Below are 24669 nucleotides of genomic sequence, written 5' to 3'. Positions count from 1 at the left end.
AAGAAAATATATATTCAAAATCATCATTTAGTGCTGGTTCAACTAAGCGTTAGCTAACTATCCATTTATCTCAGTAGTACTAGCTACGCAATGCACTATGCATTACTTAGACGTTACACTGCAATTACAAAGGCTGAAGTAGACAAAGTTGTGCTGGTTGAATATAACGTTAAGCTGCCATTTTCTGCAGCAAATGGGTGTAGGCTAGTTCAAGTTTAGAGGCACATTGTCCCATTAGCTACCAAATAACTAGCTATGTGTCAAAGTTAGCTAGCTCATTAGCCATTTTAGTTCGAACAGTAGCTAACCATTAAAATGGTTAAGCAATGTTAAACAAACCCGTCATGCAAATCAGTGATCTAAGTTATCGTTTTATAACACCAACATTAGCTGGCTAACTATCAGAAGCATGCTAACATTACCGTTATATATAGCTTTATAAAAAACAGTTAACGTTAGTGTAAGGAAGCCTGGGAAGCTATACAATAACGTTAGCTAACAATACTATCTGTATAAATGTTTTGTTGTTAGCGAACGTTATTTTACGTATTTACCATTCTGACAAACTTCATTCGTGAAAATATTGCAACACAAAGAAAGACAGTTACCGATACTGATTGCAAGCTAGCTAACCGCATGACAAGCACAATCTGCGCTCATGCCAAACGGTGGTGTCCTTCAAACGAACTGATTAGCTAAGTTAACGTTACCTATTTTTAGCCATATGAAACAGCAAGCCATTCACAAAAATATCAAACATATTCCATGGGTATATCATATAACAGTTATTACTGTCAACCATCTGAACTTACAAGCTAATTTAGCTGGCTGATGACGAGCTCACTGCAAGGGGGACCGCCGCATGGAACTCGTGAACTTAAAATATGACCTTGACATCAGCACAACTCTAAAATTATGTAAAGTTAAAAATACCGGTTTGGTGTTGAAAAAAGCGGGGATGTAACTTACCTAGCAATATCTGTGGCCTAGCTACTCCTTCGCAATCTTCCTCCACCAACGTACGTGCCAAACTTCAGCAAAGCAGAGTGGCGGGTATTCATCACTGCTGTAGAGTTGAAATTGTCACTGCGTATCTGCAGATTTTTACACTCACTTTTAACTCCACTGATAGAGCAACTTTACTCTCAAAAATGTTGAAAATACTCTATCTGGGTTAAAATAACTTTACTCTGAAATATTAACACCCCATTTTTTACTGTGTACCAGCGTGTTCCCGTGGTTCCTGTGCGCTCGTTTTTCTTAGTCTTCCCAGTTCTGACCTTTCTGCCTGTCCTGATCCTGATCCTGCCCGCTATCCTGTACCTGCCTGACTCTGATTTGGATTACGATTGCCTGCCTTGACTTACCTTTTGCCTGCCCCTTGAGTTATAATAAACTCTGAGACTAGTACGATCTGCCTCCCATATGGTGCTAGGTGAGGTAACGGTCTGGGTACTGCTCTGACAGAGAGGACAAGACTCTCTGTCTATATGTCTCTCTCACACACACACACACATTCTCTCTCACCTTGAGTGAGCAGACACTGAAAACCCCCAGATGGTTACAGATGGGGCGTGAGGGAGAGAACGTGATGGGAGAAGGAGATGAAAACAAAGCGAGGACAGGTGGAAGAGAGAAAGTAGAAAAAGGAGTGAGAGAGAATCTAGAAAAATAGGGAAAAGGGGAGGTCAGGAGGACTCTTTGCCTTCACACTATTGAAGCACAGTTCATAACTCACTAGGAGCCATTGTTGATGTTCCCTCTAATGCACTGCTTTAGACAGATGTAACATTCAACTCACATGATCTGTCAAATACACACCGAGCTGATTGCCGCTGTGCTTATTCAGAGAGAGAGAGAGAGACTGATCTCTCTGTATAGTTGTAGAGGGTGGAGTGGAGGAGGTCATTATCCCCGGTCTATTTGTGTCTGTCGTTGTGTGAAAGTCTCTCTAACTGATCTATATTAGGAGGTCTGAGACTGCACCAAGGTCACTGCTGAGGTGAGAGGGAGGCAGAGGAGGATGGAGCATGTGTGTGTGTGTGCATGTGTGTGAATGTGCTTGCGAGTTTGCTTGTGTGTGTGTGTGCGTGTCCTCCGTATCCTTGGGTAAGAGTCCTATGTGTGTGTGCGCCAGTGATGAATGGTCTGTGTCTGTGAACCAGTGGTGTCCTTGAACCTCAAGGTCTGCCATATGGTCCACAGGACACACCAGCCCATAGGCACAGATCTACAATCAGCTCCCCTTCCCCCAAAACCATTATAGGGAAACCACTAAACTGACCTTAGATCAGAGTGCTAGGGCTGAGGTTATTGGCCTTGGTCGCCTTCAGGATGTCTAAGCTGCTGAAGGGATGTTCTTGTAATAACAAACTGACAGTTACCCCTCTCCACGACTAGGCTGTTTCTACACACAGAACGACACAATGCTTTCTACACACAGGACATACTTATCCTTGAGGCTTTATTCACCTACACTTCTCCTTGAAGCTTCATACACACACAATTTTCCTAGGTCACTTGGCGCTTTATATTAAAAGATAATATATATTAACACACCACTCAGACAGCAACACTTCACCCCAACGCTTTCTACTGGCAGACAGATTAAAAGCTTCCCAGGGTAACTGTATCTCCTAACATCTCCTAACATCTCCTGTGTTTCCATCTCACCAAGGCTAGAGGACAGGATTGGTATACAAAGTCCTTTGCTGATTGATTTGTCTTTGAGAGCCTGGCTAATGCAGGCCTCTCTCCTTCTCTCTCTTTGTTGTTACACATCCATCCATTAACGCTTAGACTACAGTCCCGCTAGTACATCCCCAGTCAAAACACCAGTCACAGATCACACTCACACTCTTTTACACACTAACACACACTCACTCGTTCACTTGATAGGGCTTTAAACAAACAGAGACAGAAAGTGAGACCTCTTCCCTCTGAGGAAGTTTGGAGGACCTGGTTGTTTGCATGCTTGAGTGGGTTTGTGCTAAGGCTGTGGGCTGAGTGCCATCATTTGATTAAGTGAATCAGGAAAGCCAGTTCAGTCCTCCCTGAGTTTACTGTGTTTATAAAGAGTAAGAGCTCTACTCAATCCGCATCGCAAAAGTTCAGCTTTACAGCGTGATTGAAATGTTAAGGCCATGTTCCCGCTTTAGCGAAGGCTTCATTCACGGTAAACACTGCATATGTCAGCTCAATCAGAAATTATCTTTACATTTCTATTGCGGAATCTGTATCGCTTCAGCGTTACAGATTGAGTAGAGGCTTATTCAATTACCTCTGCTCTGTAGAAAACGGAATATTAGCTTGTGTTAGAGGTCTTCACGGATCGACCTATACCCGAAACCCGATCCGAGACACGAGCGGGTCCAGATCCAGAATTCTAAATAATGTCACGGATCTGGGTCAAATCTGATATGATTGTCTCGGGTATGTATAATTTTAACTGACTTGTCCGGAAGGACCCGTACAGATCCGAAGGCGACTGCTGCAGTAGAGAAAGAAAGAGAAATTGAATCATTTATGCTGCTGCTCTTGCTTTTCATGCAAGTGGAGCGTGTAGCTTGTTGTTGTTGTTTTGGCCAATCATAAGTCATCAAAGCGGCAATAGGCTACAGTCCTAGAGCCTCCATGTGTTGCAAAATTTAGACGATATCTAATCAATGGAAGATGGAATTAAAATGATGGAATTAAAAGTTAAAGGAAGGCTACAGCGACCATGAGCTAACAGGTAGGCTGCTACTTTATATTCTGAATGGAGTTGTCGTTGTTTGTAACTGTGTAGGACGAGAAAGTGCATGCATCGATTAGCCTAGCTAGCTAAACTAGCTTCTCCCAGTTTGATGCGGTCAAGACAGGTACTACGTAATCATGTTGGATGATAAATAACCTAGCTATGGCAGCTATTAGTCTACTATAGCGAGAGTTGGCTTGGTTGGTTGCTGTCTCTCTTCTCTCCCTCCCTCCTCCCTGCTCACCATGTCACTTGCTCACACTCACAGTAGCCTACAGACACAGCACGGCCCCTGATAGAGCGTCACCTCTCTCTACCTCCTCTCCCTTGCGCTTTATCAGCTCTGGTTAATAAAGTAGCTTAAAAATGTATTTTTCTGCTGCTTTCCTGACTCGGATCGGCCCGGGTCTGGATCCAACCAGGTCTATAAGGAAAGGGTCTAGTTGTCCTCGGGTCCGTTCGGAACGGGTCTCTATATTTAAAAAATAAATGTATGCATATCCGGTCAGGGTGAGAAAGCCCCAGTCCATTTTGGAACGTGAAGGCCTCTATTGTGTGTATGTGCGTGTGTGCGTGTGTGTGTGGAGGGTAATGAGTAATAGCAGTCTGAACAAGCTAATGGAGTGGGGCCAGTAAACACAGTTTAAAACCTTCACTGGCTGATGCACTGCTTTGAAGGATGATAGATTGCCCGAATTAAGCAAAGGGATTTCTTCCCCTCTTTCTTTCTTTCCTCCCTACTTTCTTCCCCCACCCAAGCCTCAGGACTCCCTCTGTTTCTCATAAAGAGGAAATTGCACTCAGACTTCCTCTAGCTGCCAACTTCTCTCCCCTGCAGAGGGTGACTGTGTATGACGTTCACTGAGTAATTGTTGAGTGTTTTTGAACAGCAACCTCAGGTCATATGGGACTGTGACTGTGACTGTGTGTGCGTGTGTGTTTGTGTGTGTGTGTGAGTGTGTTTGTGTGTGTGTGTGTTAGTGATGCTCGGGTTGACTCATAGCCCGCAGTCCCGGTGGTTATATCCGCGGGGCGGGCGGGTTTAGGGTCATTAAATATTGTGTGGTTGAAGGGCGGGTGGGTTGAATAAAGAGAAAACAATACCTTAAAAAACCCATAAATGTATCATTCTTGTGCAATTTATATCTATACGCTACATTAAGGTTTTTCTATCATAATTAAGGCTATATGGCATTAGAGCGTAAGCCTAAGCTTTAGGGTCTAACTGTGGGCCTCCACATGCCAAATGCTTTTGGGAACAGGCAGAAAAGTTAACGTCGATCCACAGAGGCAAAACGGACAATGTGGGAGTTTAATTCACTAAGAGAAATGGAGAGTAGAAAATAAAGAAGGTAAGGCCAGAAAATTACTTTTTGGGAAAGATTTGGTGAAGTGGTAAAAGAGGATGATAGCAGTGCCGGCAATGTTACAGTGGGGGAAAAAAGTATTTAGTCAGCCACCAATTGTGCAAGATCTCCCACTTAAAAAGATGAGAGAGGCCTGTAATTTTCATCATAGGTACACGTCAACTATGACAGACAAAATGAGGAAAAAAAATCCAGAAAATCACATTGTAGGATTTTTTATGAATTTATTTGCAAATTATGGTGGAAAATAAGTATTTGGTCAATAACAAAAGTTTCTCAATATTTTGTTATATACCCTTTGTTGGCAATGACACAGGTCAAACGTTTTCTGTAAGTCTACACAAGGTTTTCACACACTGTTGCTGGTATTTTGGCCCGTTCCTCCATGCAGATCTCCTCTAGAGCAGTGATGTTTTGGGGCTGTCGCTGGGCAACACGGACTTTCAACTCCCTCCAAAGATTTTCTATGGGGTTGAGATCTGGAGACTGGCTAGGCCACTTCAGGACCTTGAAATGCTTCTTACGAAGCCGCTCCTTCGTTGCCCGGGCGGTGTGTTTGGGACCATTGTCATGCTGAAAGACCCAGCCACGTTTCATCTTCAATGCCCTTGCTGATGGAAGGAGGTTTTCACTCAAAATCTCACGATACATGGCCCCATTCATTCTTTCCTTTACACGGATCAGTCGTCCTGGTCCCTTTGCAGAAAAACAGCCCCAAAGCATGATGTTTCCACCCCCATGCTTCACAGTAGGTATGGTGTTCTTTGGATGCAACTCAGCATTCTTTGTCCTCCAAACACGACGAGTTGAGTTTTTACCAAAAAGTTCTATTTTGGTTTCATCTGACCATATGACATTCTCCCAATCCTCTTCTGGATCATCCAAATGCACTGTAGCAAACTTCAGACGGGCCTGGACATGTACTGGCTTAAGCAGGGGGACACGTCTGTAGTGTGTTACTGATGGTAGGCTTTGGTACTTTGGTCCCAGCTCTCTGCAGGTCATTCACTAGGTCCCCCCGTGTGGTTCTGGGATTTTTGCTCACCGTTCTTGTGATCATTTTGACCCCACGGGGTGAGATCTTGCGTGGAGCCCCAGATCGAGGGAGATTATCAGTGGTATTGTATGTCTTCCATTGCAGATTCAGTCTTCCCAGCCTGGTGCAGGTCTACAGTTTTGTTTCTGGTGTCCTTTGACAGCTCTTTGGTCTTGGCCATAGTGGAGTTTGGAGTGTGACTGTTTGAGGTTGTGGACAGGTGTCTTTTATACTGATAACAAGTTCAAACAGGTGCCATTAATACAGGTAACGAGTGGAGGACAGAGGAGCCTCTTAAAGAAGAAGTTACAGGTCTGTGAGAGCCAGAAATCTTGCTTGTTTGTAGGTGACCAAATACTTTATTTTCCACCATAATTTGCAAATAAATTCATTAAAAATCCTACAATGTGATTTTCTGGAATTTATTTTCTCAATTTGTCTGTCATAGTTGACGTGTACCTATGATGAAAATGACAGGCCTCTCTCATCTTTTTAAGTGGGAGAACTTGCACAATTGGTGGCTGACTAAATATTTTTTTCCCCCACTGTATGTGTGATGATTGTGAGGCACTATCAAATTCGACAGTCACAAGACGGGACTTCAAATAGGCCTATGGCACGTCAAGGGAACTGTAGCCTACTGTTCAGATGGGTTAAATAGAAACTGAAATCTGGACACTGATTGTAGGTCTATAACCTCTCACATAGCCTAAATATTAACTCCTGCAGATTTAAGCATTTCTTGCAGTAAAATGATACACCAAATGTAGGCAACATTTTTACTCGGGAACAGGAGTGGAGAAATATGATTTATTTATTTTAGCATCTTGAGAGAATGCGAATGTGCAGTTAGATACCATCTGTAGAGGTGCTATCTTTATCAGCATCATGAAAGCTGATAGTAATTCTACCACATAAAATATGCATCCAAGCCGAACAGAAATCTTATTAGAAACATGTTGGATTGTTTTCACAGCTTTCTATTTCCTTACAACCGGTCAAACTGATGTCATTTGGATGTAATTTTTTTTGTTGAGTTATTACATTTTCTTCCCAGTCCCTAAACGTCTTTGCTCTGCGAAAGAAGTAGAGATGACAGAGAAAACTTTAGCGATGTCAACTAGATTGAAGCATTCATTCTATTAATTTTAATATGACATTATTCTGGTGGGTTTATTCAGTCTTATAGGACAACATACTGACAGAAGAGAAGCTGCATGTAGGTCTACCTAATTTTAGACAAGTTGACTAACAAATAGCCGACCAAAATGTCAGAAATTATAAGCAGAAAATATCTAAATCAGGCAACAAATCGGCAAAGATTGTCAAAAAAATCATTACGCCATCTCTGAATGTAGCCTACAGTGCATTTTCTATATTAGCGGGTTAGGGTCGGGTGCGGGCCTCAGATGTTCACTTTATCACATATAGTCGGGCGGTTGCGGATGGGTTATTAGCAATTGCGGGTAGGTGCGGGTGAACAAACAGCTGACCCACACACCACTATGTTTGGCTAAAACACTTTTGCCATACATAAAACTGCAGTTTATAGTTTTATATGTTCTGTAGGTTGGAGTTAGAAAATAATATTACATTGACAATTTACTTCATATACAGTACCTTCAGAAAATATTCATTTCCCTTGACTTATTCCACATTTTGTTGCATTACAGCCTGAATCCAAAATTAATTAAATTGATTTTTTTTCTCACCCATCTACACACAATAGCCCATAATGACAAAGTGAAAACTTGTTTTTTTATACGTTTTAGAAAATCTATTGAAAATGAAATAGAGAAATCACTAATTTACATAAGTATTCACACCCCTGAGTCAATACTTTGTAGAAGCACCTTTGGCAGTAATTAGAGCTGTGAGTCTTTCTGGGTAAGTCTCTAAGAGCTTTCCACACCTGGATTGTACAATATTTGCCCATTATTATTTTTTTAATTCTTCAAGCTCTGTCAAATTGGTTGTTGATCATTGCTAGACAACCATTTTCAGGTCTTTCCACAGTTTTTCAAGTAGATTTAAGTCAAAACTGTAACTTGGCCATTCAGGAAAATTCACTATCTTCTTGGTAAGCAACTACAGAGTAGATTTGGCCTTGTGTTTTAAGTTATTGTCCTGCTGAAAGGTGAATTAATATCCCAGTGTCTGGTTCAAAGCAGACTGAACCAGGTTTTCCACTGGGATTCTGTTTCTTTTTTATTCAAAAAAACTCCCCAGTCCTTAACTATTACAAGCATACCCATAACATGATGCAGCCACCACTATGCTTGAAAATATGGAGAGTGGTACTCAGTAATGAGTTGTATTGGATTTGCCTGAAACGTAACACTTTGTATTCAGAACAAAAAGTTAATTGCTTTGCCACATCTTTTGCAGTATTACTTCAGTGCCTTGTTGCAAACAGGATGCATGTTTTGGAATATTCTTATTCTTTACAGGCTTCCTTCTTTTCACTCTGTCAATTAACTTAGTATTGTGGAGTAACTACAATGTTGTTTATCCATCCTCAGTTTTCTGCCATTACACTCTGTAACTGTTTTAAAGTCACCATTGGCCTCATGGTGAAACCTTAAGCAGTTTCCTTTGTCTCCGGCAACTGAGTTAGGAAGGATGCCTGTATCTTTGTAGTGACTGGGTGTATTGATACAACATCCAAAGTGTAATTAATAACTTCACCATGCTCAAATGGATATTCGATGTCTGCTTTTTTATATTTACCATCTTCCAATAGGTGCCCTTCTTTGCAAGGCATTGGAAAACCTCCCTGGTCTTTGTGGTTGAATCTGTGTTTGAAATTCACTGCTGAACTGTGGGATCTTACAGATATGTGATGAGTGTGATGGAAAGGAATCAAGCGCAGGAGGGTAATCACCGAATACAGAGTTTATTCCTTCGTAGACACATAAATGCACTCAAAATGCGATCAACGAAACAGGCACAGGGGAAACTGTCATCCCAGGCAAATACACTGTAACGGATATCCAACAATACATAGGCACAGGGGAAAATCTACCCTGGCAACACAATGTTATGAGAAGCTCCACCGAGCTACACTACTCTCACAAATAACAATCAACAAGGACAAGGGGGTAGAGGGAACACTTATACACAGACTAATTAGGGGATAGGAACCAGGTGTGTGTGATTGACAAGACAAGACAATTGTGATTATAATTGGAGCGGCAGTAAGCCGGTGACGACGAACGCCGAAGCCTGCCCGAACAAGGAGGGGAGGCAGCCTCGGCCGAAGTCATGACAAGATAATTGTATGTGTGGGGTACAGAGATGAGGTAGTCGTTCAAAAATCATGTGAAATACTGTTATTGCACACAGAGTGATTTCATGCAACTTACTATGTCACTTGTTAAGCACATTTTTACTCCTGAATTTATTTAGGCTTGCCATTACAAAGGGGTTGAATACTTATTGACTCAGGACATTTCAGCTTTTCAAAAACATAATTCCACTTTATGGGGTAATTTGTGTAGGCCAGTGACAAAAACATCTAAATTTAATCCATTTTAATTCAAGCTGTAACACAACAAAATGTGGAAAAAGGTAAGGGGTGTGAATACTTTCTGAAGGCAAAGTCCATTCTGTGAAGAAGTAGCACTTACTGCTTTGTTAGACTGAATAATAATGTGTCAAAATTCAAGGAATTTAATCACACTATTCATCCTTATAAACATTTACTGATGAGGCAAGTCAATTCCTTATTCATCCTGAATGGAGAAATCATTAATTCAGAAATCAGAGAAAATTACAATGGCCTTTTCCTTTGCATATTTTAAAAATGAGGATGTTCAATCTATATGCAAAAGGGTATAAAGAATGTCCTAGTGAATGAATGGCCAAACTGTACAAGCTATAAAAGAGGGTTAGGATCAATAGTAAAGTGTATCAAACGGATAGAATAGGGTCTTACTAATTAAATAGCACAGTAACAAAACCTAACACAGACACACACGGACACGCACGCACATGGACACACACACACACAAATGGACACACACACACACACACACACACCAAGGCACAGTAGGTCTCTAAGGCCTCGTAATAGAGCCAGCGAGGTACAGCCATAAAAGTGACAGGCCAACTAATTATCCCCAAAATTACAACATCTTAATGTCCCTGCTCTAACACGGCTACGCTCGTTAGACACGGCTGGAGGGTGTGTGTGTGTGTGTGTGTGTGTGTGTGTGTGTGTGTGTGTGTGTGTGTGTGTGTTAACACAGACAGCTGGAGATGGCTGCCATCACGCTGAATAGAAAATAAAAGAGGGGTGTTCTTTCTCCTTTGTTATTTTTCTGCCCTGCTTATTCCTCTGTCTCCTCTGGATAAGACGAATAAAAGAAGAACACCAACACACATTTCTACCAGGAAAGACCTGCACCAAGAAAATGAAACACTTCCACTGCATTGATAGAGTTGTTGTGTAGTAGTAGCTACAGATCTAACAGACAGGCTTTCTCTGTTACCCTCATTTGATTCTGAGACCTTTCATACTAGCTGCTCTGCTATCATCTGATCCTCCTTAAACCCTCTGTGGCTTATAATGTCTGTACCATACTCAGGTGACCTAAACCAAAGATGAGAGAGAGAGAGAGAGAGAGAGAGAGAGAGTAAAATGTTATGTTTCGTAAACATCAGGTCTAGACTGAAATGCTTACTTACTGGCCATTACCAACAATTCAGAGAGAAAAAAATAGAAATAATTGAAAAATTGAAAAATAATAACACAAGAAATAAATACACAATGAGTAATGATAACTTGGCTATATACATGGGGTATCAGTACAGAGTCGATGTGCAGGGGTGCGAGGTAATTGAGGTAGATACACTACATGACCAAAAACATCCTCCACTCTTCTGGGAAGGCTTTCCACTAGATGTTCGAACATTGCTGCGGGGACTTGCTTCCATTCAGCCACAAGAGCATTAGTGAGGTCAGGCACTGATTTTGGGCGGTTAGGCCTGGCTCGAAGTCAGCGTTCCAATTCATCCCAAAGGTGTTCGATGGGATTGTGGTCAGGGCTTTGTGCAGGCCAGTCAAGTTCTTCCATATCCATCTCGATAAACCATTTCAGTATGGACCTCGCTTTGTGCACAGGGGCATTGTCATGCTGAAACATGAAAGAGCCTTCCCTTAACTGTTGCAACAAAGTTGGAAGCACAGACTCGTCTAGAATGTCATTGCATGCTGTAGTGTTGAGATTTATCTTTACTGGAACTAAGGGGCCTAGCCCGAACCATGAAAAACAGCCCCAGACCATTATTCCTCCTCCACCAAAATGCACAGTTGGCACTATGCATTCGGGCAGGTAGCGTTCTGCTGGCATCCGCCAAACCCAGATTCGTCCGTTGGACTGCCAGATGGTGAAGTGTGACGTCTCCACTTCACAATAACAGCACTTACAGTTGACTGGGGCAGCTCCAGCAGGGCAGAAATTTGACGAACTGATTTGTTGGGAAGGTGGCATCCTATGACAGTGCCACGTTGAAAGTCACTGAGTTCTTCAGTAAGGCCATTCTAATGCTAATGTTTGTCTATGGAGATTGCATGGCGGTGTGCTCAATTTTATACACCTGTCTACAACGGGTGTGGCTGAAATAGCCGAATCCACTAATTTGAAGGGGTGTCCACACACTTTTGTATGCATAGTGTATGTACATATAGGTAGGGATAAAGTGACTAGGCAACAGGATAGATAATAAACAGTAAGTCAAAATAGTTAGTGCAAAAAGGGTCAATGGAGATATTCGGGTTAGCTATTTGTGAACTGTTTAACAGTTTTATGGCTTGTGGGTAGAAGCTGTTCAGGGTCCTGTTGGTTCGAGGCTTGCTGCATTAGTACCGCTTGCCTTGCGGTAGCAGAGAGAACAGTCTAGGACTTGGGTGGCTGGAGTAAAATGTAGGCCTTTCTCTGACACCGCCTGGTATAGAGGTTCTGAATGGCTGGGAGCTCGGCCCCAGTGATGTACACATTACTCTCTGTAGCGCCTTGTCGTCGGATGCCAAGCCGTTGCCATACCAAACGGTGATGCAGCCAGTCATGATGCTCTCAATGGTGCAGCTGTAGAACTTTTTTTAACCCTCTAGAGTCTAAGCCTTGTCTAAGCCGGGGAGTCATACCAAGGATCATTTAGCTATTTGATTTTGAATTCTAAGACCCCTTAAGGTATAAAAAAAAATTGGATGAAACATTGAATTTGGTATGACTGCTATTAGTCAATAGAAACACATTGAATCACAGATTCACTACATAGAACAACAGATAGTCCCCCAAAAAATCAAAACGAAGATTGTTCTGACGTGTCTATCCTATATCTGAGAGATATAAGAAAGATCAGGAAACTATTATTAGTTTTTTTCACATGTATGTATCCCCTTATTTCAGCCACTAAACTATCTCCATATATACTTCCATTTATTTTTTAACTGGTACAGGGGACCTTCAGACGAGTCTTGTGAGATATCGGCGGATGTGGTGGATTGAGACACATATCTCTAGCTTAAACAGACAGATTTTGATGGGGATTTTTGTATTACGTTAATTAGATTTCCGCAGGGACGTGGAAATTGTAGGCTAAGGGTTAAGAATCTGAGGGCCCATGCCGAATCTGAGGGGAAGAGGCGTTGTCGTGCCTTCTTCTTGACTGTGTTGGTGTGTGTGGATCATAATAATGACTTAGTGATGTGGACACTGAGGAACTTGAAGCTCTCGACCTGCTCCACTACAGCCCTGTCAATGTGGATGGGGGCGTGCTCGGCCCTCCGTTTCCTGTAGTCCACGATCAGCTCCTTTGTCTTGCTGACGTTGAAGGAGAGGTTGTTGAGAGAGAGAGAGAGAGCGAGAGAGAGAAAGAGAGAGAGAGAGAAATAAAGAAAGCTAGAAAAAGAGAGATAGCACCTCCACTGTTTTCTGTAAATCAATGGGATATTTCTGTAGTTTAACATCCATGATAAAGAACCCTGAATCACCTGATTAACATATCCTGCTGCATTCTCTCATTAGTGGGATTGTGTTTAGATGGCTCCAATTCACAGTCAGCAGATGAGACTCACAAACCAGCATGCACTCATGTGCACACGCGCACACACACGCACACACGCACACACACGTACAAAAACCAGCAGGTGTATGACACACACATACCCTCCCCAGAGCCATTATCACTAACTTCCCTCCAGTCACCGATCCTGTTTAGTTCTGCCTGCATCAGGTCTAAGGGAGCTCTGTGATATCCTTAGTGCTACATGGGAACAAGGTAAAGGGTTTGGGGGCTAGAGAGGAATTACAAAGAGACAAACGTAAAGCTACAATTTCTTCAGCACCAAGAGAAGCAAGAAGAATTTCTTCAATTGTTTACATTGAGTTTCAATATGGCAGAGCTGGCTCCCCTGATTAACTGAAAGTTGTTGAGAGAGGTGCGGTGTATGGGTAGGGGAGGTAAGGGGAGGAGAGAAAAGCAGAAAAGAGAGGTAAAGAGAGACAGAGAGGGAGAGAGAAAGAGAAAGGCAGAGGGATTGGTGTGATGGAATAATGGATTGATTTGGAGTGAGCCCAGGGCCATCTCAGGTCACCATAGCAATCCTTATGCCTCATTGAGACCATCAATCTCACAATAACAACCCAGCCAAGCTGGAGAGGGTGGGGGAAAGAGAGGTAAGAAGGGAGGGGAGAGGAGAGGAGGAGGACACAGGAGAACAGAATGAATGGGACATTTGGAGAAGAGAGTAGAAAGTAGGAGAATAAAAGAATGGAAGGGTGGAGTGTAAAAAAACAGAGGATGATAGAAGATGCGGGTAAAGAAGAGAGCAGAGAGTGGGTGAGGGTTGCATAAAGAAGGGGGTTACGCTTGAATGACAATGACCCCTTTAGCTGTTGGAAAATCCATTATAGTTTGTTGCTAATTCTCTGTTGATAGATGTAGCCTAGCATGCATGGACGTAGAGAGGATATTAGTGAGCCTAACCTCTAACAGTGATTAATAGCATTGTGTACATTACCATGTACAGTACCAGTCAAAAGTTTGGACACACCTACTCATTCAAGGGTTTTTCTTTATTTTTACTCTTTTCTACATTGTAGAATAATAGTGAAGACATCAAAACTATGAAATAACACATATGGAATCATGTAGTAATCAAAAAAGTGTTAAACAAATCAAAATATATTTTATATTTGACATTCTTCAAATAGCCACCCTTTGCCTTGATGACAGCTTTGCACACTCTTGGCATTCTCTCAACCAGCTTCATGAGGTAGTCACCTGGAATGCATTTCAATTAACAGGTGTGCCTTCTTAAAAGTTACTTTGTGGAATTTCTTTCCTTCTTAATGGTTTGAGCCAATCAGTTGTGTTGTGACAAAGTAGGGGGGGTATACAGAAGATAGCCCTGTTTGGTAAAAGACCAAGTCCATATTATGGCAAGAACAGCTCAAATAAGCAAAGAGAAACGACAGTCCATCATTACTTTAAGACATGAAGGTTAGTCAATCGGGAAAATGTCAAGAACTTTTAAAGTTTCTTCAAGTGCAGTCGCAAAAACCAAGCGCTATGATGAAACTGGCTCTCATGAGGACCGCCACAGCAAAGGAAGACCCAGAGTTACCTCTACTTCAGAGGATAAGTTCATTAGAGTTAACTGCACCTCATATTGCTGCCCAAATAAATGCTTCACAGAATTCAAGTTAACAGACACATCTCAACATCAACTGTTCAGAGGAGACTGGGTGAATCAGGCCTTTATGGTCGAATTGCTGCAAAGAAACCACTACTAAAGGACATTAATAAGAAGAAGAGACTTGCTTGGGCCAAGAAACACGAGCAATGGACATTGGAAATCTGTCCTTTGGTCTGATGAGTCCAAATTGGAAATATTTGGTTCCAACCGCCGTGTCTTTGTGAGACACAGAGTAGGTGAATGGATTATCTCCGCATGTGTGGTTCCCAACTTGAAGCATGGAAGAGGAGGAGTGATGGTGTGGGGGTGCTTTGCTGGTGACACTGTCAGTGATTTATTTAGAATTCAAGGCACACTTAACCAGCATGGCTACCACAGCATTCTGCAGCGATATGCCATCCCATCTGGTTTGGGCTTAGTGGGACTATAATTTATTTTTCAACAGGACAATGACCCAAAACACACCTCCAGGCTGTGTAAGTGCTATTTGACCAAGAAGAGTGATGGAGTCCTGCATCAGATGACTTGGCCTCCACAATCCCCCGAACTCAACCCAATTGAGATGGTTTGGGATGAGTTGGACCGCAGAGTGAAGGAAAAGCAGCCAAAAAGTGCTCAGCATATGTGGGAACTTTTTCAAGACTGTTGGAAAAGCATTCTTCATGAAGCTGGTTGAGAGAATACCAAAAGTGTGCAAGGTTGTCATCAAGGCAAAGGGTGGCTACTTTGAAGAATCTCAAATATATAATATATTTTGATTTGTTTAACACTTTTTGGGTTACTACATGATTCCATATGTGTTATTTCATAGTTTTGATGTCTTCACTATTATTCTACAATGTAGAAAATAGTAAAAATAAAGAAAAGCCCTTGAATGAGTAGGTGTGTCCAAACTTTTGACTGGTTCTGTAAATCACAGCAACAGAATATCAGTTGATTTGTAACGCTTGACTGGAGACTCCCTTCAATTCTATAAAAGATTGTGCCACTGTAGCGCCCTCTAGAGTTTGGCAGAGTCACTGTTTGTCACTCACATCTCTACTTGGCTGAGTGGAGATGAGAGACCTGTATAAATAAAGGAGAGAAACAAGAGGGTTCTTAAGTGGTGTGGTTATCAGAGAGAGAGGAGGATGCCAGTCCCTGGACAACAACTATAGAGAAAGCAGCTATGGTCTAATAGCTACTGTGGACTTTCTACCTCCAGAGAAGACAACAACACAGATTTAAGACCAATGTATCCAGGGTTAGGGTCAGCTATAGGTTTAGGGTAGTCTACAGGATAAAATACATATAGGAGTGGAGAAGTGGTGAGGGGGATGAGACAGGGGCAGGTAGGATGGAGAATGGATGAAAGATCAGACACTCAAAGGAAGTGCAAAACACAATCCAACACTTCATAACCTCAAAAAATGTCACATTTGCACCTTCCTCTCTACACCTCTCCAAATCTCTTCATCTTTCCTCTTTTTCTCAATCCCCCTTTCACTCCCTCCTGTCTAGCTTAGCAGCCATTGTCCATGCCATTGACAGACCCCCTACCTGCAGAGAGCCCTAACCTAGCCCCATGCATCCCACCAGGCACAAACTGGTTGAATCAATGTTGTTTCAAAGTAATTTGTCAATGTATTGTGACGCTGAATTGGATTTGAAAAAAATAATAAACTTAAATACCCTGTTGTTTTGAGGGTGAAATTTCAATCACAGGATTATGTCATCCTTGTAACTAATTCTCAACATAGACAAACCTTTGTATAAAATATGTTGAATTTGTACCATTGAAACAATTTCAGATCTTCAACGTTATATCCACTATAGAAAATAACAATAGGCTGGGCAGCACCTCCTACTGGAGAGTTGATCTATCTACAGCTATTAATTTGGTCTCCCATCCAAGGTTTTAACCAAGCCAACTATGTGCTATCTTGAGAATTATTATTGAGAGACCTCTTAATAACTAAATATATTTGCTATCGAAGTAATTCTAAAGGGTAGATTTAACAGTGATACTATTTAGGCCTATATAGCATTTGCAAAGTCATCAACAGCTATTGTTTCAATTCAACCTGGGGTTCAACTAAAAATAGACTATACATATAGGCTTAGGGTTTCAAGCTTTGGTTGGTTTCAAATGTAATCTTCAAGTTAATCATTAATATGTTGGATTCACATCTCCATCTCAACCAAAAATCAAAATTAAAGAATATGACTAAATCAAATCAAACTTTATTCAAAGTGCATTTAACGTTTGATTTGATTAGATTTAGTCCTATTCTTTAACTTGTATTTTTGGTTGAGATGGAGACGTGAATCCAACATATCAATTATTAATTTGTAGACAAACTGGATATTGAATTGTGTTCGGTTGTCAACGTAACCAACTATAAGCATTTGAAGGAGATGCATATTCTACTTGGATAGTTCCACCTGTGCCACTGACTTAGTCTGTCAAATAATTTGCAAAAGTGACATTGAATTGTGTTTGGTTGTCAACAAATTCCAGTTTGTCTACAAAATACTATTTGATATGTTGGATTCACTTCTCCATCTCAACCAAAAATCTAAGTTAAAGAATGGGAATAAATCAAATAAAACTTTAAATAAAGTTTGATTAGATGAAGTCCTATTCTTGAACTTTGATTCTTTGTTGAGATGGAGATATGAATCCAACATATAAAATATTAATTTGTAGACAAACTGGAATTTGTTGACAACCAAACACAATTCAATGTCACTTTTGCAAATTATTTGTTGGATTCATGTCTCCAACTAAACCACAAATAAAAGTTAAAGAACATGATTGAGCCAGTGGCTCAGATTAAACTATCCAAGCATTAGATATCCTTTAATTGTTGATATTTGGTTGCGTTGTCAACCAAATACAATTCAATAATATTTTTGGAATACAGTAAATAGCCTCAAGTGAAGAATATTTTACAAACTAATGTAACAGTATTTATTCAACCTTAAAATGACTAACACATCCGTGGCCACATTGAGGTTAGCCTACTGTAACTAATGTCTTCTTATGTAATCATAGAAAGAATGCATGTTCAAGATAGCATGCAAAGGTAGCAGCTCTGTGGAGATCTTTACAATTGAGATCTTGAACAGCATTGATCACTTGCACTTTAATCTCAACTGCAATCCAGGTCATTTGGTTGTGTTATTAGATGAAGCAAGTTGTTGTATAAATACAAAATATCTGGCATTGTATTCCCATTTGAACGTTGTTATGCTTTTAAAAGGTTGAAAGCGCAGTGATAACACATTTTGATGACAACTAAGCCAAAAATGGTTGTGCCTTTAGATTGTTGAAAGCATAGTGATAACACATTGGGAATTCAACAAACTTCTGGCTGTCTTTTTGAGTGGGTGAATAATGGTTGAAATCTCCCACTGGGTCTCAAACAAATATTACCCACATTTCCACATTGAAATGATGTGGTGTGCCCAGTGGGAAGTGTGTGTGTGTGTGTGTGTGTGTGTGTGTGTGTGTGTGTGTGTGTGTGTGTGTGTGTGTGTGTGTGTGTGTGTGTGTGTGTGTGTGTGTGTGTGTGTGTGTGTGCGTGTGTGTGGAAGCAGGTGGCCAGAGGGAGAGCTAAAAATGAGTTGTTGAACTGGGAGCACTGGGGGCATCTCAATTAATTTGACATCATCATCAAGGGAAGAGAGGTGTGTCTGTATATGCTTGTGCGTGCATGCCTGTGTGTATGTACAATAGAAAAAACTGAAACATGAACAATAGAGAATGATATGAAACGTTTACAGAGAGTTATAGAGCAATCAGAGGTAGTGAAGTTTCCTCTACAAGGGTGTTGTTGTACTGTAGCCTACATTCCCCGGCCATAACATAGAGGCATACAGTAACGCCCAGTGTTGACGTTTATACAGAACAATAAGACATCTCTCTTCTATTATAATATTAAGTGAATGTGTCTCTTTATGAACTGCCAGGAAGCCATGTCTCCAAGGCTCCATTTCTCCTAACCTGTTCTCAGAGGAAGATTCACTGAAGAAAACCAGTTACATTGATGATACACATGAGGTTGACTGCACTTCATGTCTTTGGAAAACATCACAAAACCTGACACAAACACACACATACACACACGTGTGTGTTCCTGTGTAAGTGTGTGTGTGTGTGTGTGTGTGTGTTCCGGCGCAAGATTGTGTGTGTGTAAACTGTAAATGGCTCCATCAATATGATATATGTACTGGAAACGATATTCCCACATTATGAATGGTAGGGTGACAGGCTGAGTGGAATAACCCTGGTTATTTATGATGTTTTCTCTGAGCCGACCAACTGTACTTTATATCATCCTACAAGAGGGAGAGACAACTCCTCACCCTCTCCCTCTCTCTCTCTCTCTCTCTCTCTCTCTCTCTCTCTCTCTCTCTCTCTCTCTCTCTCTCTCTCTCTCTCTCTCTCTCTCTCTCTCTCTCTCTCTCTCTCTCTCTCTCTGTCTGTTACTCTCTCTCTCTCTCTGTTACTCTCTCCTCTCTTTCTCCATCGCTCTGAGAGGACTCTCTATCGCATTTTGAAATGGAGCGAGAGAGCGACAGAGTGAGAGTCATAGGGACAGAGTTGGTAATGAACAGCTGAGGGAGTGTGTTCCAGCGCATGACTGTGATGTAGAGGGTGACTGGATACAACTCTAACATAAATCATCAATATGTCCTTTTCTTGTGACATTTTTTGAAAACTGTACTTTCACAAGAAAATTGTTATTTATAAAATACTCCGATATCATAATTGGTCGGGATTCAAATATACACAGATAAATGACTTGGGACTATAATCCTGTAATGACTATTTTTCTTCAAATTCTCACCACCCATTACTGAACCACGCCTGTTTACCATTCAAACATTCACAATGTTGATAGAAGTTGATGTTGTCCTGTCACCCTTCAGATTGTGACAATACAGAGATATTGTTTGTTATCATGTGATATTGACCGAGGACATGTGTACTGATGATATTGGTATTGATTCCGGATAACAGTTTTTCTATGTGATGCACCAGACACACACTCACATAGTCATATCACACTCACACACACTCACACACTCTGACATTTGACACTTCCGCTCTGTCTGTCCATCCATCCGTCCGTCTATCCGGTCTACAGTTGAGAGGTCCAATCAGTCTGCACCTGCTGGTTAGACTCGGATCTTATGAAACACCTTCCTCTGCCTTTGACTTTAATTGAAACACAGTGACATCTGGACGCAATCTGAGCAGGGGGAGACGTGCCATTCAATAATGCACACACACACACCAAGCATGCACGCATGCACCCACACACACACAGAGGGAAGGGACGTGCTATTCAATACATCCACCCCCGCATAATTTATGACATACGATGGAACTCCAAAGACAGCATCCAATATCCCACATCTCCCACTCTGCTCCCACTAGTGTCTCATCCATCAACCAGGGGCTGGACAGAGAGGGGGGAGAGGCCAGGAGAAAAGGGGGAGAGAGACCATCAGAGGCATAGGGAGTGGGGAAACAAGAGGAGAAACGGGGGAGAGGGGAGAAGAGGGGAAACGCCTTGCCAGATCGTGAACATGACACTCTTGGAATGCTCTCTGTCACACACACTCTCATACACTCTTTTATTGTCTCTCTCGGGTTTACTGTCCTTCCTAGAATTCCTGGGTGCAGCTGATATGTCTGGTTTGTGTTTACATACACAAACCCACAGAGTGATTGAGCTCTCATGGCCTCAGTCTGGAGATCAGGAGAACATCTGCTGTAAGAGTGTAGGACACTTACAGTACAATCTGGCGCTGGAATGGATAGCTGCCGTTTTATGGGCTCCTGACCAATTCTGCTATTTTGTGTGGGTTTCTTTGCGCTGGTCTTAACTTTTTTTGTACATAATGTTTCTGCCATCGTTTCTTATGACCGAAAAGAGCTCCTGGACATCAGAACAGCGATCACTAACCTGGATTTGGATGAAAATGTATACTTCAATGAGTCGGAGGCGCAGGACATTCTGTTCACCCCTGACCAGGCCCTAATCCCAGAGACTCGGAAGAGAAAGAGACGGTGCAAGAGAGGCCGACGTGCGGGGCACCCAGACGAAACTACGTTGGTGAGTGGATAAACCACCTCTATCCTCCGTTCTATTGGCGAACAAACAATCACTGAACGTAATAATATAATAATAATATGCCATTTAGCAGACGCTTTTATCCAAAGCGACTTACAGTCATGTGTGCATAAATGTTTATGTATGGGTGGTCCCGGGGATCGAACCCACTACCCTGGCGTTACAAGCGCCATGCTCTACCAATTGAGCTACAGAGGACCACGTACAATCCCTCACCCTCCATTTGGCAAATCTGACCTATCCTCCTGATTCCTGCTTTCAAGCAAAAACTCAAACAGGAAGTACCAGTGACGTACCCAATACTGCAGTGGTCCAATGAAGCAGATGCTAAGGATTGTTTCGCTAGCACAGACTGGAATATGTTCTGGGATTCATCCTATGGCATTGAGGAGTTTATCACATCAGTCACTGGCTTCATTAATTAGTGCAGTGACCGTACGTAAATATTCCAATCAGAAGCCATGGATTACAGGCAACATCCGCACTGAGCTAAAGGCTAGAGCTGCCACTTTCAAGGAGCGGGACACACATTTTGGTACGACCTCCGACGAGCCATCAAACAGGCAAAGTGTCAAAACAGGACTAAGATCGAATCCTACCACGCCAGCTCTGGCGCTCGTCGGATGTTGCAGGGCTTGCAAATTGTCACGGATTACGAAAGGAAACCCAGCCGCTAGCTGCCCAGTGACATGAGCATAACAGATGTGCTAAATGCCTACTATGCTCACCTTGAGGCAAGCAACATTGAACCATGTATGAGAGCACCAGCTGTTCTGGACGACTGTGTGATCACGCTCTCTGTAGCAGATGTGAGTAAGACCTTTAAACAGGTTAACATTCACAAGGCCGCAGGGCTCAGAGCATGCACCAGCTGGCAAGTGTCTTCACTGACATTTTTAACCTATCCCTGACCCAGTCTGTAATACCTACATGTTTCAAGCAGACCACCATAGTCCCTGTGCCCAAGAACGCCAAGGTAACCTAAATGACTATCGCCCCGTAGCACGCACATCTGTAGCCATGAAAAGCTCACACCATCATCCCAGACACCCTGGACCCACTCCAATTCGCATACAGCCCCAACAGATCCACAGATGACGCAATCTCTATTGCACTCCACACTGCCCTCTCCCACCTGGACAAGAGGTACACCTATGTGAGAATACTGTTCATTGACTACAGCTCAGCGTTCAACACCATAGTGCCCTCCAAGCTCATCACTAAGCTAAGGACCCTGGGACTGAACACCACCCTCTGCAACTGGATCCTGGACTTCCTGACTGGTCACCCCCGGGTGAATAGTGTAGGCAACAACACATACGCCACGCTGATCCTCAACACGGGGGTCCCTCAGGGATGCGTGCTTAGTCCCCTGTTGTACTCCCTGTTCACCCATGACTGCGTGGCCGCACACGACTCCAACACCATCATTAAGTTTGCTGAAGGCACAACGGTGATAGGCTTTATCACCGACATCGATGAGACAGCCTATAGGGAGGATGTCAGACACCTGGCAGTGTGGTGCCATGACAACAACCTCTCCCTCAACGTCAGCAAGACAAAGGAGCTGATCGTGGATTACAGGAAACAGAGGGCCAATCACGCCCCCATTCACATCGACGGGGCTGTAGTGGACCGGGTCGAGAGCTTCAAGTTCCTCGGTGTCCATATCACTAAGGATCTATCATGGTCCACACACCATCACATTCGTGAAGAGGACACAACAACGCCTCTTCCCTCTCAGGAGGCTGAAAAGATTTGGCATGGGCCCTCATATCCTCAAAAAGTTATACAACTGCACCATTGAGAGTATCTTGACTGGCTGCATCACCGCTTGGTATGGCAACTGCTTGGCATCCGTCAGCAAGATGCTACAGAGGGTAGTGCGTACGGCCCAGTACATCACTGGGGCTGAGCTCCCTGCCATCCAGGACCTCTATACCAGGCAGTGTCAGAGGAAGGCCCTAAAAATTGTTAAAGACTCCAGCCACCCATGTCATAGACACCCAAGACTGTTCTCTCTGCTACTGCACGACAAGCAGTACCGATGCAACAACTCTGGAACCAACAGGACCCTGAACAGCTTCTACCTCCAAGCCAATAGACTGTTAAATAGTTAGTAAAATAGTTAACCAAATAGCTACCCGGACTATCTGTATTGACCCTTTTCACACTCACTTTTTTTTACTCATCACATACGCTGCTGCTACTGTTTATTATCTATCCTGTTGCTTAGTCACTTTTTTCCTAGTTATACAGTATGTACAACCAGTGCCCTCGACTTATTCCACATTTTGTTGTGTTACAGCCTGAATTAAATATATTTTTTTAAACACCCATCTACACACAATACCCCGTAATGACAAAGTGAAAACATGTTTTTGAAATTTTTGCAAATGCATTGAAAATGAAATACGGAAATATCTAATTTACAGTGGATTCGGAAAGTATTCAGACCCCTTGACTTGTTAAACATTTTATTACGTTACAGCCTTATTCTAAAATTGATTAAATATTTTTTTTTCTCATGAATCTACACACAATACCCCATAATGACAAAGCAAAAACAGGTTTGAAAGAAAAAAAGGAATGCCTAATTTCAAGAAGTATTCAGACCCTTTGCTATGAGACTCGAAATTGAGCTCAGGTGCATCCTGTTTCCATTGATCATCCTTGAGCTGTTTCTACAACTTGATTGGAGTCCACCTGTGGTAAATTCAATTGATTGGACATGATTTGGAAAGGCACACTCCTGTCTATATAAGGTCCCACAGTTGACAGTGCATGTCAGAGCAAAAACCAAGCCATGAGGTCGAAGAAATTGTCCGTAGAGCTCCAAGATAGGATTGTGTCGAGGCACAGATCTCGGGAAGGGTATCAATAAATGTCTGCAGCATTGAAGGTCCCCAAGAACACAGTGGCCGCCATCATTCTTAAATGGAAGAAGTTTGGATCCACCAAGACTCTTCCTAGAGCTGGCTACCTGTCCAAACTGAGCAATTGGGGGAGAAGGGCCTTGGTCAGGGAGGTGAACAAGAACCCGATGGTCACTCTGACAGAGCCCCAGAGTTCCTCTGTGGAGATGGGAGAACCTTCCAGAAGGACAACCATCTCTGCTGCACTCCACCAATCAGGCCTTTATGGTAGAGGCCAGACGGAAGCCACTCCTCAGTAAAAGGCACATGACAGCCCGCTTTGAGTTTGCCAAAAGGCACCTAAAGGACTCTCAGACCATGAGAAACAAGATTATCTGGTCTGATGAAACCAAGATTGAACTCTTTGGCCTGAATGTCAAGCGTCACATCTGGAGGAAACCTGGCACCATCCCTACGGTGAAGCATGGTGGTGGCAGCATCATGCTGTGGGAATATACTATACTAGTCAGGATCGAGGGAAAGATGAACAGAGCAAAGTACAGAGAGATCGTTGATGAAAACCTGCTCCAGAGCGCTCAGGACCTCAGACTGGGGCGAAGGTTCACCTTCCAACAGGACAACGACCCTAAGCACTCAGACAAGACAACACGGGAGTGGCTTTGGAACAAGTCTCTGAATGTGTAGGAGTGGCCCAGCCAGAGCCCGAACTTGAACCCGATCGAACATATCTGGAGAGACCTGAAAATAGCTGTGCAGCGACGCTCCCCATCCAACCTGACAGAGCTTGAGAGGATGTGCAGAGAAGAATGGGAAAAACTCCCC

This window comes from Coregonus clupeaformis, chromosome 23 (assembly GCF_020615455.1).
Source record: "Coregonus clupeaformis isolate EN_2021a chromosome 23, ASM2061545v1, whole genome shotgun sequence".
In the NCBI taxonomy this organism is placed as follows: domain Eukaryota; kingdom Metazoa; phylum Chordata; class Actinopteri; order Salmoniformes; family Salmonidae; genus Coregonus; species Coregonus clupeaformis.
The sequence above is the reverse complement of the archived record's forward strand: the minus strand, read 5'-3'. Positions refer to the sequence as shown.